Source organism: Lactuca sativa, chromosome 4 (genome assembly GCF_002870075.4).
Source record: "Lactuca sativa cultivar Salinas chromosome 4, Lsat_Salinas_v11, whole genome shotgun sequence".
In the NCBI taxonomy this organism is placed as follows: Eukaryota; Viridiplantae; Streptophyta; class Magnoliopsida; order Asterales; family Asteraceae; genus Lactuca; species Lactuca sativa.
This window is the reverse complement of record NC_056626.2, coordinates 373519715-373537249: the sequence shown is the minus strand read 5'-3', so window position 1 is coordinate 373537249 and position 17535 is coordinate 373519715. Positions and strand designations below refer to the sequence as shown.

Here is a 17535-nt window from a genome sequence, read left to right as displayed (position 1 = left end):
TATTTTATTTTTGCGAGATCTTAATAAAATGTTCTAGACCCAATACATTTCTTCCCATAAGATCAAGTTTTTATTTTTTTTTGAGATTTCTATATTATCCAGCCACTCAAATATTTCCAAAGCATACTTGTTCTTATGGAGACATTGGGCAGACAAGTACTTCTTCCGAACGTTTGGACTTATGTTGAGTTTCGGAGTTTGGTTAAAGATGAAGCTACCGTTAATCCTAAATGAGAAAAATCCTTTCACTATTTCTCAACAAACAGATGATCGTAATTCAACGGGATACCACACAGACACTTTCGAGTCTTTCTTGACTCCAAAGGAAGAGATTGTTGCTCGAGATCCAACTGTTTCATGTCTTTAATGACATCACTAGAACCCCTTAGATAACTTGCTTTATTTCTTTATCTTTGGCACACTCTTGCACGAAGATCCTTGTGATTTTCAAAAAGTTTGGTTCGTATTTCTTATGATTGTTTTCAGATTCGAAGAACTACTACGAATAGGCATATCTGAATCGGAGAAACTTAAGGGATAAGATTGCGATTTTGGCGCGTGAAGATTTCAATCTTAGCTGGCATCACTCCGCCTGACACATGCCTGACACACGCCAACCTGTCACGCCTTTTCAGGGTTATGGAGTGCCAAACACCAATTTTCTCTCACTACTAGTTACGTATATAAGGAAATTCAAAGTTTCATTCTCATTCACTGCTTTCAAAAAATTCCTACTTCCAGCGCAAGCAAACCATTTCTCTCTCTACTGTTCATCGTCTTCTCCATTGATTTCCATCGCGGCTTCATCAGAAACTCCATCTGCCGCTGATCAGACTGCTTCATCAGGGCTACTAGGCATCAAGGCTAACCAGAATCTCATCTTGGACCTTGATCCATCCACGTATGACGCTTTGCTCCAACCATCAATCTAATGCCTCTGATACTCTCCTTTGGCTACTGCACTATCAAAGACATAGAATGTTCCTTTGGCTCTTCTATCCAAAGATTTCTCTACTGCTCGTTATGAAGAGAGTGGATATATTATCACTTTCGAGCTTGGTAATCAATAAACATCCATCACCAAGTCCATATTCAGTCGATTAATGGGGTTTCCCTCTACTAACGATTTGGTCGATCCTGAATCAATCTCCTTTTCTGCTATTCTTGATATTTTCTACCAGATGGGTTACAGAAACTATCTTGTGATTGTATCCAAGTTCAAGAAGCCCAACCTTCCTCCTATGTGGAATGGGCTATTTAGCCTAATTTTCAAGAGTTTTTCAGAGAGGGTAACGGGTTCAGAAAGCGCAAGTAAGATTTTTCTTACTATTCTTTATCGTATTTACTCTGGGATCAATCTGGATTTACGGGTCAGTCCTTTGGGCTCAACTAGTTCAGAGTACTCTATTTGTAACCAGGCACATGGAAATATCTTGTGCTCGTTTTTGGGCTATAAGTGTTCAGAGGGAAATCGATTGTCACAACATTCCGGTGATATAGGGTTCGGTGATTGAAGCAATTCCAGCTTTCCATACTTCCAATGTTATTCTGTCTAACAGTTCAAGGTTCGCCTTCATCGGATCTATTCTAGAGATCATGCATCGTAATGTTCCAGCAAACAGTGAAGTTATCAAAGAATATCATAGACAACTAGCATCAGGTCCTTGTCCATTGATATTGCCATATTTATACCTATTTTTAGGCAATATTTAAGTACATTTTTATTAATAAATTGATAAAATGTTTAGAATAATGATACTTATGACCTTAAATTGTTATTTTCAGTTAATTAAAAGGATTTTCGAAGAGAGGGACCAAAAGTGACAATATGTGGAACATGGGAGACTTGAAAGACAAGAAAATAATAAATTCACGAAAAGTACTGAATTCACGACGTGGCGAAGACGGCCACGACGTGGCAAGAGGTTTCCAGAAGATAAACATCGCGACACGGAGGATTTCCTTGCACGGTACGGATTACTTGAAGCCCACGACGTGGCAAAGTTGGCCACGACGTGGCGCGGGTTTTTGGAGATTATTTAAGTTCTCCTGATTATTACTAAAGGAAGAAGCTTTTGGCTGAAGGAAAGAGTTCCAAGAGACGATTCAGAGTGAAAGAAGGGTTCTGGAAGAAGGTTTTCAACACCAAAAAGAATAAAGGTTTATATTTTAGTTAAATAAGAACATGTCTTTTATTACTTTTAGCTATGTTGGTTTAGTTGCTATGATGAACAGCTGAATCTAGCTACTCTTGTTTAGCTAGATGAAGCTTCAAACTTATGAATAGTTCAATGTTTATGGATTAAGTTTAGTTGGTAAAAATTGCTTGTGTTTGATTTGTATAACCTAGCATGCTATTGTTTGTCTCTCTAATGACTTGATTGCATATTTTGTGTAGCTTAGTGACCATTAACTGCATGAATTTGTTTACCTAATGATTTAGTGAACATTAAATTGTTAGAGCTAGGATTGACCAATCTTAGTTAGTAATTAGAGTAAATAAGCTTAGCTGTGCTAGAGAACGTGTATTGTGACCATAATTGCGTTTATATTACAAATTTTACATAGCATATTTACATTCATAATTAGTTCTGTGTTTAATTATGTGTGAACATACATGGTTTGACATGAATTAGTTAATTATTGGTAAAGTTAGAACTAAATTACTAATACAACTAAAAACCAACTTAATAATCTGTAATCATTAGCTAGCCATAAGAGAGAACTGGATTCAAACTAAACAAGAGTGTGTTCTTACTTATTGAATTTGATTTAAGTTCATCTGATCTTGTAAAATCAGATAAAACCCCTTTTAAACTTGTTAATAATTAGGTTAATTTAATAGTAAGTAAATTAATTAGAACACCGTTCCCTGTGATCGACACCCGACTTACCCAAACTATACTGTAATCTGACTAGGTACACTGCCTATAAGTGCATAGTTAGTTAAGTTTGTTAGGTTATAAATATTAAAATTAGTGAGTAATTTTGTGCACATCAAGTTTTTGGCGCCGTTGCTGGGGAACGACTTAGTTTTTAGCTTATTTATTTGCAGTAAATTAATCGATCCTTCTTGTGGAGTAAAATCCACAAAAAGTTAATTTTTCAGCAAAATAAAATTTTCTGTCAGTCACAGAGTCCACGATGTGGACAGTTAAAAAACTAGAATTTTAGTTTGTAGTTAGTTTTTCTTATTTTAGTTCAGTTTTACGTTTTTAGTTTAGCAAGTTGCAGGAGTTCATGACCAGAAGCTCAAACACACACTTCGTGCCACCACTTGAAGATCCTAAGTCTGCACTTCACAAGAAAAAGACGCCCTTACAAGAATTGAAGTTAGCTTTTTCTAGGAAGGCGGGAAAGAAGAAAGGAGAGTCAAGTTCATCCGCGAGGCACAAGAGCAATCTTAAGCATTAGGATCATACGCCCGTCCAAACCGAGTCCGAAAGCGATACCGAGCCGGAATTTGAAGAACACACGAGCGAACCCGAGAACGAGCCAAGGAACTAGATGGCAACAATTGAATAAATGTCCATGGGAGCTTACAAGAAGCGGATATGAGAAGATGTGGGTCCCGGTTTAGTCCAACCCGCAATACCTGCCACTGCTACATTCGAGCTGAAGGGACACATATTGACTGCACTGAAGGACATCCCATTTTTCGGGAAAGATCATGAGGATGCTTTTAAGCATTTAGATGAAGTCAACGACATTGCGGATTAATTCAATGTCCCAAATGTCAACAGAAACACAGTCTTGCTTAGGATGCTTCCCATCACTTTCAAAGGAGCTGCTAAGGAGTGGTTAAAAGCACTCCCACCGGGTACAATCACCACTTGGGCTCAAATGCGTGAGCAATTCCTGGACCAGTTTTGCCCGCCATCCAAGATAGCCAAACTCAAGAAGGCAATAGCCAACTTTGAGCAACAGCCGGGGGAGTCATTATACGAAGCATGGGAGCGGTACAAGGGCTTGCTCAGAAATTGCCCTCAGCATGATCTAAATGTGCAGCAAGAGATGTCAATCTTTTATGATGGGGTCAACGTGATGACAAGACAACTCCTTGATTCTCAAGGACCTTTGACAAAGAAAAATCCAAGGGAGGTCAAGGAGCTAATTGAAGAATTCGCAAAGCACTCTCACGAATACCACAACCCGAGGCAAGATGGAATCAAACGCGGTGGAGGGGCCCAAACTGAAGAAATAGCAGCTGTGATGGCCATGCTAAATAATATGGATCGAAGGATAACACAAATGGACCAGTCAGTACATGCCATGAGAGTGGGTTGCGAGAGATGTAGTGGTCCACACTTGACCAAAGACTGCAATGTAGATGAGTTTGGGAACAGAAAAGCTCAAGTGTGCTACTCTAGTGGGGATAAGTTTGATGAGGACTGGAGGAAACCAAAGAAGGAGTGGCTGCCATATGAAGAATATAAGAAGCAAAAAGAAGAGAAGTATAGGTAGACAGGTCGAGGCTTTTATCAGAAGGAGCAGCCGTTAGCCGAGAAGAAACCCGACCTAGAGACCATTTTGATGAAACTTATGGAAGCTTGGGAAAAGAGACACGATGCCACTGATTCTGCTATTATGGAACAACAAACTTTGATAAAGAATCACCAAGCCTCCATCCATAACCTTGAAGTACAATTTGGTCAACTAGCCACTCTAGTTCATGAAAAATTGTCCCTGAAGAATCCCGAAGTAAAGACCCAATCTCACGTAATGGCCATCGATACTGAAGAAGATGCAATCTCTGAGTTCCTGGAGGCATTGGAAGAAGAACCACAGCAGCCCGACCCAAAACCTAAGAAGTCGAAGTTCAAAAGTGAAAGGATTGCTGAACCAGCTTCGCCACGACGTGGCACTCCTCTGGCCACGACGTGGCGCATGTCTGATCAAGAATTCTTTGAACCCGTTCCAGCTTATCAGCCATCTCTGCCATTTCCAACCCGAGCTGCACTTAGTCTACTGGAGAAGGAGCATTTAGAGTTTGTAAAGCATGTGAAGGGGATCCCGATTAATAGTCCCTTTGTCGAGTCCTTATCCAAAACTCCCGAGAACCAGAAATTACTGCAAGATTTAATAGACACCCGCAGGCAATTAAAGAAGCAGTCTAAGGTGGTTCTAAGTGAACAAACTTCAAAAGTCGTGTTGGGAGAGACACCAAAAAAGATGGGGGATCCTGGACGCCTCACTCTTCCGTGTGAGTTTGGGAATAAAATGAAGGTTAATGCTTTAGCCGATTCTAGGGCTAGCATTAATTTGATGCCTTTTTCGTTTTATCAAAAATTGGAGATTCAGAAGATGAAGACTACAAAAATGAAGATTCACATGGCGAATCGTTCGGTGACACAACCCCGGGGCATCGTGGAAGATATTTTGGAGAAAATTGGAAAATTTGTTTTTCTAATAGACTTTATAGTTTTGGATATGAAGGAAGATCCCGATGTTCCAATAATCCTTGGTCGTCCATTGCTTAACACTGCTGGAGCTCTTGTTGACATCCGCGAGTCTAAGCTCACTTTGAGGGTTGGAGAGGAACAAGAAGTTTTTGGAATACAAGATGACTTTCAAGAGGATAAAGAAGAGGTGTTCACAATTAATGAAGAAAATGAACTATAAGAACTGGAAAAGCTTATGGAAGAAGAGATCAAGGCAGTTCATCAAGTCAAAAGAACAAAACCGAGGGCATCTGTTCCATATTTGATTGAAGTCATAGCTTACAAGAGTCCGCCTTCTTGGGTGAGCAAAGAGGATGAGGAGATGACAAGTGATGAAGAGGAGATCACTTCAAGAGTGACAAAGCCGATGGTGAAAGAGGAGGAGGATGCTATGGAGTGCAAGGAACAAACTAAGGGCACAAAACGCTAGCTTGAAGAAGAGGGAAAAGCTAAAAAGGAAAATTCAAAGAAGGCATATAAAAGGCGAGTTCAAGCTTACAAGAGGCGGTTTAAGGAACAAAAGATCTTAGTGGTGGACTCTTCAGAAGATTCAACGTAGAAGGCACGGAGTCTAGCTCAAGACTCCAAGAAAAAGAAGCGCTTCTCAGGAGGCAACCCGAGTTTGGTTTGCATTTTCTTTTCTTTTTAAATTTTTTCTTTTTAATTAGGAAAGGCATCAACTCATCATCTAATAACTGATAATTAGTAAAGAATTAGCTATGTGGAACTTTAATTAATGAATGAGATGCAAAGTAGTTAGTTAAATTATGAGATTTTATAACATTTTGCAATCAGACAGTTTCCACGACGTGGGCATAGCAAGTCACGTCGTGGGTCAAAATGAAAACACGGGACCAGATGATAGTTTTAAAGTCCACGACGTGGGCATAGCCAGCCACGACGTGGCCTTTAAAAAGTCAGGGGGGACCATTTCCTTAAAACCCTTTGACCAACATCCTCATTCCCCACTTGATACTGCCGCACGAACGGGAACAACAAAACCCCACAACCAATTTCTTAAGCTAATTCCAATTTCCTTGCAAGATCTTGTCAATTAACTCTACTTGGTATGTGTTCTACTCATTATTTGTAGTTAGTTCTTCCAATTTTAAATTTTCATGGTTAGGGTTTATTTGATTCACGGAATTGATTGAATTCAGTTGTTAATTCTAGGTTGCATGTCCCTTAAATGTCCATAGGAACAAACCCCTAGCACTAATTTTGGTAGAAATCGCATATAGAATAACCGATCCACAAACTGGGTGCGACTACGGTCCACGACGTGGCGTAGCCTGGCCACGTCGTGACTTCTGGCAGACAGCTTAAATTGTTTTAATTTTCTAGATGTTTGTTGTTTTGGTTTGATTGTGTATGCAGAAATGGGACCACGACGAGCTATTCCACAGGAGGAAAACCCGATTGATGTAGCAAGTATACATCCCTTATATCAGTTTCCTCAAAACATTCCCCGACCGTTGTTAACTACTTACGAGAATTGGCTGGGATGGCTGTACAATAGGGAGTTTGCGATAGCCCCAATTATCGATTGGGGATGGCTTGGTGGAGTGGGAATGGTAGCTGAGTTGGAACGCTATTGGTCGAAGACATATGTTGGAGATCAATTTTCTTTCACTTGTCACGGGTGGAGGAATTTGTTTGCCATTCAAGAACCCGTATACCACGAATTATCGGTGGAGTTTTTCTCTACCGTATGTTTCGAGGAACGCACCATGGATTTCACCTACAACCGGGCACTTGTGTTTCGTTTGGGTGGTGTCTATAGAGAGTGTAGTATTCAGGAATTCGCTTGGCGTATGGGGCTTTATACTGAAGTGGAGACTCAATCTCCGTTTTTCATACCGTTCTTGCTTGGATGTGTTCGGGATTTTAATCCTGGTATTATGGATGTTCAGTTCTAGCAGGGCATTTCTAGCCATGAGTACAATACTCGTGACTCGAGTGAGTCACAAATTCGGAATCCTGTTTTCCGATTCTTACATCGCCTGATCACTTTTTCAATAAATCACAAGCATCATGGTGATAAAGTCCCCATTCAGAATTTGTTTTATTTATGGACTCTTATTACCCTGGAAGTTTGCTGTGATTTACCTTATATGTTGGCGAGGTTCATGGGGAAGAAAGCGGCCAATTCGAGGCCCGGGAGCCCAATTACAGGGGGGCATTTGGTTACTCGCCTTGCTAGGTCATATCATATTTTGACCCATGACTTTGTGAGGAATCTTACTCGATTCCCGGACACAGACTTGACCATTCAAGTCTTGGGAGTTATGCGAGTGGTGGTGAATATCAGGGGTCGTTTTGTTATACCGCCGATAGATGACGAGCAAGAGGAGGCGCAGCCAGGGCAGCAACCGCCAGCCAGACCGCGGCGTCGGAATGTGCGAGCTAGAGGTGAAATCGAGAGAGAGCGTGCTGCTTCGCAGTATGTGCAGGGAGTGCCCACCGACCCTTTTCAGAGTCAGGTGGGAACTTATTTGGATAATCTACGGGGGCATGCCATTTACCATACCCAGCTTACTGAGGGTATTTATTCGCATTTGGGTGTAACCCGACCACCTTCTATGCCACCACAATATCCTTATTTTCCGACATGGGAGGAGCTATGGCGTCCGCAGAATGACGGGGCAGGACCAAGTGGAGCGCAGGACCAAGATGATGATTGATTTTTTTTATTATTTCCTTTTCTTTTTATTTTGTTTTGTTTTAAGTAGTTTTTTTTATGTTTTAATTTGGTGTGTAATGTAAAACTTTCTTGAGCTATGATGTTACTCTTTTATTTCTTTTGGGTTGTTCCATTTTTCAGATTAGCATTGGAATTCTAAGGAGCGTATAAGGTTAACTCTAGAGTCGTGTTTGTCAAGTTAAGGAAGTTTAGAGTCGTGAGTTGGAACCCACAATTCAAGATAAGTGTGGGGTATGTTAGTAAGAGAGAGGTTACAGTTGGGAAGTATATTTACATAGAAGCGTCTTAAACCATTTAGCCATTGGTCAAGTTGCTAGGGTGCATAAAAGAAATAAGGCATTTTCTGCTGATGTCCAGTTTCCACAACGTCGAATCCTTACGCCACGTCGTGGTGCTCATGAATTTGAAGAAATAACACAGCTTTGTGTTCGCGCTTTCATCCCATATCACGACGTGGCCAGTTACCTGCCACGACGTGTCCTAGTCTATCATTGCCCACATTTTCACATACTAACACCCACTTTGAAGAATTGAAGTTTCGAGTCATGATCATGGTTTATTTACATATTCACCCAGTTCTACACAGAGTTTCTATTTTTGGAGGCCCATATTCAAGACGCACGTTTTCCACACTTTTGGAGATGCTCACGCCACTATCCCAGGGGAGTCTGTTCATTTTTCTCCCTTTTCTTTAATTTTGATTTATTTTTATGCATACAATGAGGGCATTGTATGAAATAAGTGTGGGGTAGGGGTAGAAAAAGTAAATTGCTAGATAATCATAGAATTTGATAGTTAAAATTGAAATTTTTAATAATTGAATCTAGTAATAATAATTTGAGTTATAATTGCTAGTGTTATGTGTGATGATCCGATGAAAGTTCAAATGTTTAGTTGAGCCAATATACGTTATAGTGCATTTGTGGCCTCCCTTATTTTAGTGAAATCATGGAACAAAAACATATCCCTGCTTGGTTTGAGGGATGCAATATGTTTAGCAGCCTAAACCTGAAATGTATCTAGGAAAATTATTATCATTAACCAATAAAGGTTGAGGTTGAGCGCCTCTTCTTAAGCATGTAGGTTTTGAGTGAAAAAAGTGAGGTACATGTAAAAAAAAGAGAGAGAATTACGAGTAAAGTTTGAAGAATTTTGGAGCAAATAAAGTGAAGATCAAAAGATCAAAATTCCAAGAAATTTCAAAAAGTTGAAGATACCAGAAATCAAATCAAACAAAGGTGGTGAATTCAAAGAAATCAAAGATCAAATGTCAAAGAAATGAAGAATTCCAAAAGAGCTCCATAGTGGTATCAATGATTGTAATTCTATATTATGTATGCTTAGGTTGCTCAACTAAAAATACCTTGAGGATAAGGAGGTTTTCTGCGGATGGATTTGGAGGGTTGCATAAAATGAGCATTGTTCGGAAAAAATGGGCGAGTGTTTATGAAGATTGTGAGTATTTAAAGTATGGGGGTACATTAGGAAAATTTTAGACACAAATACATGAGTTGAGGTCTTGGCATAATGGCTGAACTAGAGTCGGGTTGTTCTATGTGGTGTTAGTAATTAGGAGTTAAGTTTAAATTTGCTTGAGGGCAAGCAAAGCCTAGGTGTGGGGTATTTTGATATTGCCATATTTATACCTATTTTTAGGCAATATTTAAGTACATTTTTATTAATAAATTGATAAAATGTTTAGAATAATGATACTTATGACCTTAAATTGTTATTTTCAGTTAATTAAAAGGATTTTCGAAGAGAGGGACCAAAAGTGACAATATGTGGAACATGGGAGACTTGAAAGACAAGAAAAGAATAAATTCACGATAGGTACTGAATTCACGACATGGCGAAGATGGCCACGACGTGGCAAGAGGTTTCCAGAAGATAAACATCGCGACGCGGAGGATTTCCTTACACAGTACGGATTACTTGAAGCCCACGACGTGGCAAAGCTGGCCATGACGTGGCGCGCGTTTTTGGAGATTATTTAAGTTCTCCTGATTATTACTAAAGGAAGAAGCTTTTGGCTGAAGGAAAGAGTTCCAGGAGACGATTCAGAGTGAAAGAAGGGTTCTGGAAGAAGGTTTTCAACACCAAAAAGAATAAAGGTTTATATTTTAGTTAAATAAGAACATGTCTTTTATTACTTTTCGCTATGTTGGTTTAGTTGCTATGATGAGCAGCTGAATCTAGCTACTCTTGTTTAGCTAGATGAAGCTTCAAACTTATGAATAGTTCAATGTTTATGGATTAAGTTTAGCTGGTAAAAATTGCTTGTGTTTGATTTGTATAACCTAGCATGCTATTGTTTGTCTCTCTAATGACTTGATTGCATATTTTGTGTAGCTTAGTGACCATTAACTGCATGAATTTGTTTACCTAATGATTTAGTGAACATTAAATTGTTAGAGCTAGGATTGACCAATCTTAGTTAGTAATTAGAGTAAATAAGCTTAGCTGTGCTAGAGAACGTGTATTGTGACCATAATTGCGTTTATATTACAAATTTTACATAGCATATTTACATTCATAATTAGTTCTGTGTTTAATTATGTGTGAACATACATGGTTTGACATGAATTACTTAATTATTTGTAAAGTTAGAACTAAATTACTAATACAACTAAAAACCAACTTAATAATCCGGAATCATTAGCTAGCCATAAGAGAGAAGTGAATTCAAACTAAATAAGAGTGTGTTCTTACTTATTGAATTTGATTTAAGTTCATCTGATCTTGTAGAATCAGATAAAACCCCTTTTAAACTTGTTAATAATTAGGTTAATTTAATAGTAAGTAAATTAATTAGAACACCGTTCCCTGTGATTGACACCTGACTTACCCAAACTATACTGTAATCTGACTAGTTACACTGCCTATAAGTGCATAGTTAGTTAAGTTTGTTAGGCTATAAATATTAAAATTAGTGAGTACTTTTGTGCATATCGTCCATTAACCGCTAAGATGCGAAAGGCCTTAGACGAGGCTGACAAGCCAAAGAATGGGGGTAAACGAAAAGCGAAGGTTGGACCCTACGAGCCTGCTCACACTCCAAAGAAGCAAGTCAAGTGAGCCACCCATAAGCCAAGGTCCCCTTCACCAGATAATGAGGAGGATTCGGAGTCACTCCAATGTTCGTATACCAGAGCAAGTACAACACGCAACTGAAGAAACAGATGCGACTTCACAACCCATGGTTTCAGAGCCATCAGTAACTTTTTCCGTGCCAGCTTCTGTTCCTATAATAGATGAATTTTTCCATGTTTTTTCTCAACTTCTCCTACTGCTACTACTACACCTATCACAATAGCTCTCTGTCTGAATGTTTATGTGGGAGTTTTTCAACCATAGGTGTCTATTGCACAATCAGCTCCTTTCTTTATAGACTCTACAACAATAATCACTACAACCACTAGTACACCACCGGTCACCATCAATGTATCTGATACAGGGGCAGCAGATTCTGGTTTCTCTTTTGGTGTTAATTTCACTCCTATCTCACCTCTTCGTCATGATGATCTGGATACCATGTTCGGTGATAATCGTGATGCTTTTGAAGACTTCCACTACAGTCCGTTCAATGTTCAACAATCCAGTGAGGATGATGATGATGCCCCCATGACCAAACATTAGTTCAAGCTACTTCAAGAAAAGTTGGATTCCTTGCTTGAATCATCCAAGTTTTCCTCCAGCTCAAAATACTCTCTTGAGTCTCACAAAGCTTTACTTGATACTTTGACGAAAGAGCATGCAACGAACCTTGCAAAAACAAACAAAGTCATCGAGGATTCATTGAAAACTTGCATGGACATGACCGAAAAAGTCGAAAAACTACTCTCTGATGTTCAAACCTTCATGGGTGATTTCAAAACTTCTTTTGAATCCAACACTTCCGCAACAAATAAGGTTATCACCAGCCTTGGTTCTTCACTTCAGACCGAGAAAGAAGCTCTTAAGAAGATTCGTACTGAAATCCAGACTGATAGTACGGAGTTTCAAACATCTATCTCCTCCAAATTTGAAAAACTTCAGGAAGATCTGGCCACAGAGAACAAGATCATGGATGAACTTGCTATTAAAACAGAAAATATGAAGGTGTTGTCTATGAAGTTATCTTATGCGGATAAGCAAATTGAAGAACTCAAGTCTGAGAAAGCTGTAATCAAGAGTTGTGTTGTTGATGTGAATGCTCACTTGTATAATCTCATCGAGACTCATGATTCCCTCCTCACAATCTTTGTTCGTCAACATCTGGCTGAAAAACTAAAGCCTATCTTCTCCATGCTTGACCGAATTGAGGGTGTTTTAGATTCTTCTATTCCAAAACAAGGGGGAGAATCGGGGAGAACTTATAGTGATGGTAAGCCAACTGTTTTGGATGATCACGAACAAAAGCCAAAGCCAAACAATCCGAAGGGTAATGAAGCTTTGGGATCGATATCAAAAGGAAAAGAAAAAATTGTTAATGATGATGATGAAGAAGAAGATGAAGGGGCAAAGCTAAAGTATAAATCTCATGATGCAAAAATTGATGAAAATCTGTGAATCGCTAGGGAAGCAGAAGCACGAGAGAAGGCAGCTTGTGAACCTGAAGAAAACTTGAAAAATCAGAAATCTCTTTTCCCTTTATGGTCCATGGAACGAATCTTGAATGAAGTCTTTAATAATCCAAGCGTTTATTGGTTAGAACCACTTGTGTCATTTGATTTGGAGAACTATCTTGATTTGCAACTTGTTCTACCAATAACTCCAAAGGCTTTTTAGTTTCGTTGTTTTGACAGGGTTGCGAACGTTCCTCTTTCTAACAATGATGTTGATCATATGTTATTCTCGTTTTATCTCAAGCACATGAAGCCACAGTACGAAACATGGAGCTCAAAGAAAATAACTGTTGTGAAGGTTTATGGCCTCATTGAAACCGAAAGCTTCCTGAACGCTCGTTTCAAGGTTGCACGAGGAACTGCGAGTTCGATGTTTGAATTTACACTCGCTGATTTGTTGTATTTGAACCCATTGATTGGATTTCTCTGTTGCATCTCTTTCTGAAGGATGAACAGAAATTCGAACCTATTGTTGCACATCTTAAAAAAATGTTGGTTTGTTACATACAATAAGTTGGGAAGATGGATGTGGAAATTGAGACTGTCCTTCACAAGAAACCTACAATGCTTCCTAAGGAGCCTCCGAAAGATCTTGACAAGATGAAAATGGGAAGAATACGAAAGGATGATTGGAGTGTGGCATTTCAAATTCGAGAAAGAGATAATGCTAATTTTCATAGAGTTTGCTTCTTTTTGCCTGACAAGCATCTATACTCCACCCTATGTCTGGAATACATCTTGGATTTGATAAATCAGTGCAAAGCAAACAGTGCTGGAGATGAGAAATGTTTCGAAGATATGATCAGCTAGTACATCTTGGTTCGCAAAACTCTGCTGGGGATAATGCTGAAACTTTTCATTGTTAAAAAACGCCAACAAAATTGAAGAATCTGCATTCCTTATTGACACAAAGGGGGAGATTGATGGGATATGTTTTGTACTATAATAGTCCATTTTATAATGGGTTGGGCTTGTCCACCCGGTCTTTAATGTTTGTAGGGTTAGACTATATATAGTGCATGCATGCACCGTATTAGGGTATAGATTATACTTTTTCCCTACTTGCCTTTACAGTAGAAGTTCTTCATCGAACTCTTCTAAGTTATTCATTATTAATCATTCGACACCATTTTGATCATTGCATTCATTGTTTGATTTACTTTTTTGTTTCGATCAACTCTTATTTATTCTAACACCTTTAATCCCAAAATTAATTCCAAATTAATCTTATTAAATACTAATTGATATTATGATTTCTAATTAATATATTATTTTTATAATATATTAATAAATCTTTTTATGCACCGATTTATTATTCCAAATAATAAATTCAACCTCTCTCTCCAAAAGTCATCTTGTCAAGTTGCTAGAGTGAAGGCAACCCGCAAGCACTGTGCTACTATCAATTAAAGTATATATCAATTATAGTTATGGGCTTAGACACCTAATCCATCACAAACTTGCTTATAACCACATTTATTTAATACACCACCAGACACCAAGTTCTTCATAATCTTAGGAACATGTATTACATTACTAAGATGAAGACTTTTTCCCAAACTAAATAACAAAGATAAAGAACCACAACCAACAACATGTTCTTTATGATGGTCTCCTATATATAACACAAAACCATCATTTACTACTTCATACTACTTAACTAGTGGCGGTCTTTACATACATGACTCATTCCCCCCTCCCCCCCCCCCCCCCCCCAGGTCAATCAATCAAGAATAATCGTCATCCTGCATATAAAATGCTTCGGGAATTAGTGTTACATGATATATAATAAAAGTAGTATTTCTAGAAATAAAATTATGACCTTATTGTGGTTTTGGACCTTGATCCTTAGATCCTTGTCCAGAAGTGCAATTTCTAGATGTACTTGCACCATTCTTGTTCTTCCTCAAACGACAATCTTGTTTCATGTGACCCGGTTTGTTGTAATTCCAAGACAAAAGTTTTGCCTTCTTGTTGGAAACTTTATGATGGTCATCTTTCTTATTCCTTTTACCAAACTTGTTGTTTTTCAGTTTTTTTTTCATCTTCTACCATATTCACAGAAGATCTAGTAACATCTTTTTATTTTCGTTTGCCACTTTCTTGGACCCATAGACCCTCTTCAATACACAAATGGCTGCCAAGTTGCACTAAAGACAACTCCTCTTTTTGGTGTTTTAGTGTGTACTTAAACTCTTTCCAAGATAGGGGCAATTTGTCAATGAAACTAAAGACATAAATTGATTCATCCATTTCATCTTATGTTGTTTGAATTACCCCAAAATCTTCATGAGTTCATTGTACTGTTCCATGATAAGCCTCAAATCCACCATTTTATTGCTGTTAAAATTACTAACAAGAAATTTCATGATTTTGGTAGAAATCGAAGTGGGAGTTAGACATACCATTCAAGATGTGACCATTGGAGATGTAGACATCATTTTCCCATTTGCAACGTTTTCTGGTGTTTTCCAACATTTCATTCTCTTGGGCTTCTGGTGCTAGGGCACTCAAAACATGCACAACCTTTAAAGTGGTAAGAAGAATGCATCTTCTTCTACCAACGATGAAAGTCGTTTCCTTCAAACCTATCAAGTTGTTCGAATTACTCATGCTCCTGATAGATTCTGCATTGTTATTCCTTCATAAAAATTACAAATTTTTGTTATTAGATATATGGATTTTGGAATAAACAATAATACTTGGATATTGCATCAATCGTGATTACTTCACTTTTCAAATTTGTAATTCATCATTAATAGCTTGGAGTACACGAATTCCGAAGTGGGATAATCCAAGAAATCATATTTGAATTACGTGTATAATCCAAATCTTAAACACACAATACCTTGTGATGTTATGTGTTCTTGAGAGACCAAAAGATTGATAATGATCAATTTTATATGTGTGAATGATCAATCCTTTTTCCTAGAACAATTTCTTTGCATTTATACAAGGGGGAAAAGTGGTTAAGTGTTGGTTATACCAAAAGGGGGTAGTTTTTGGACATAACCGAAGCCTACAACACCATGATGTCATCGGTAGGTCTTTGGCCGGAAAATGCATGGTAGTTTTATGATGGAACTAGCGCCAAGGGATCTTCCCATTAGACCCCGCAAGGGGTGCTACCCTTGAACCATGTATACCCGAGTTCATATTTAACACTCCACACCTCCAGTCTCGAATGGTAAACTAAACCCGACATTTCTCGACAACAATAATTATTACACTAAAATATGCCGATAATACTAAAATTACCAACATCGAATTGGGTTGGTTAAGCCTATTAAGGACTATAATCGTTTAAATGGACTAAAAATTGACAATTTTGGAAAGTTCGTTACCTAAGAATTAACAAAATTAAATCATCCTTAATAAATAAAGAACTTTTTGCCACTTGTTATCTTCTTAGACATTTGGCCACATATCATTTTCTTATAATTTAGGTTTTCTTTTTACATAGTCTAGAAAAATTACACATTGGATATTTTAAATAAGGAAATTTTATAAGAGTTAAAAATATTGATTCCTAATTTATGGGGATTAATTTAGGGGAATTGATTTGGACAATTTTAAATGAATATAAGTTCAAGACAATTAATTAATATCATAACCAATGCAGCGTGATTTCATTTTTTGCTTTTTCATATATGTCATATATGGGTATTAAAATTTTACTATTTACCTTTTTGACAATTCATATTTCTAAATAAGTGAGTTTGCTCGTACCTTTATTGAATTGTTCCTTGTAGTATCTTACATTCATTTCTTTCAATATTTATCTTTATTAGTATATAGATTGAAATACGTATGTATTCATCATTTACGTTGTATTTAATTTGAAATTATACTTTAAAAATGTTTAATGTTTATACCTTGATCAAAACACGTGTAATACACGGGGTGTTACACCTAGTTAAATTATTAAAAGTAAATAAATTCATTGGTCATTTATAACATTCTCTCCAAAGTTTAAACAATAGCGATTAAAAGGACTAAAAAGAGACGAGATTTTAGAACGTTAATTACCTCAAAATAAATAAAAATAAGTTCAAATACTAAAAGTGACCAAATAAAATACAGTAGTTTGTATGTTTTTTTCCAACATTTTACTATGTAAATATATCTCTATCTTCTAACGTAGGTAAGACTGTTTATATTTCAATTCTCTTCCCCTCATTTGGTTGTAGATTTGAGTTTGATTATTGTTGTTGAATTAAAAAAAAAAAAAAAAATACACAACCGTGAAACATTTTATTAGAATATATAGTTAAAAAGGTATAATGAAGTACATGTTTATTTCACCTTTATAATACAAAGCCAAACAACTCTTTGGGGTGGTCCTTCGGAGTAAATATGAGATGGTCCTACGAGTAAACACGAGGTTGTGCTCTTATGTTGTTGCCCCCTTTTATGGTATTTGTCTAAGGATATTCTATAATCAATCTATTAGTGTTTGATTCTTGTACATACGAATTAAACATAAATACAAATACTTTTTAAATGACCTACTGAACGAAAATAATACAAACACTAGAAAAACAAACAAACACTCGAACATACAACTAAAATCTATTGAAAAAAAAGGAATAGATATTAATATTATGCAGGACTAAAAGATGAGTTCCTTTTTAAATAGTAACATTTTTTTATTTCTACAGCTAACTTCTTTTAAATGAATTAAACAGGTGTCAGGTGGGCCTTAAACCTACCATTACGTTTAATACATAAATTTATTTTTGCCAATTGACATGCTGTCATACATAATTGAAGAATTAACGTA

General features: G+C 37.4%; 1 non-coding gene across 1 annotated transcript; it reads right to left on the bottom strand.

The window, feature by feature from the left end:
- Positions 1 to 3891: 3891 nt before the first annotated feature.
- Positions 3892 to 3998, bottom strand: LOC111894091 (small nucleolar RNA R71). Its single transcript, XR_002851080.2, has one exon. It is a non-coding gene; the product is annotated as a small nucleolar RNA R71 (small nucleolar RNA).
- Positions 3999 to 17535: the final 13537 nt, after the last annotated feature.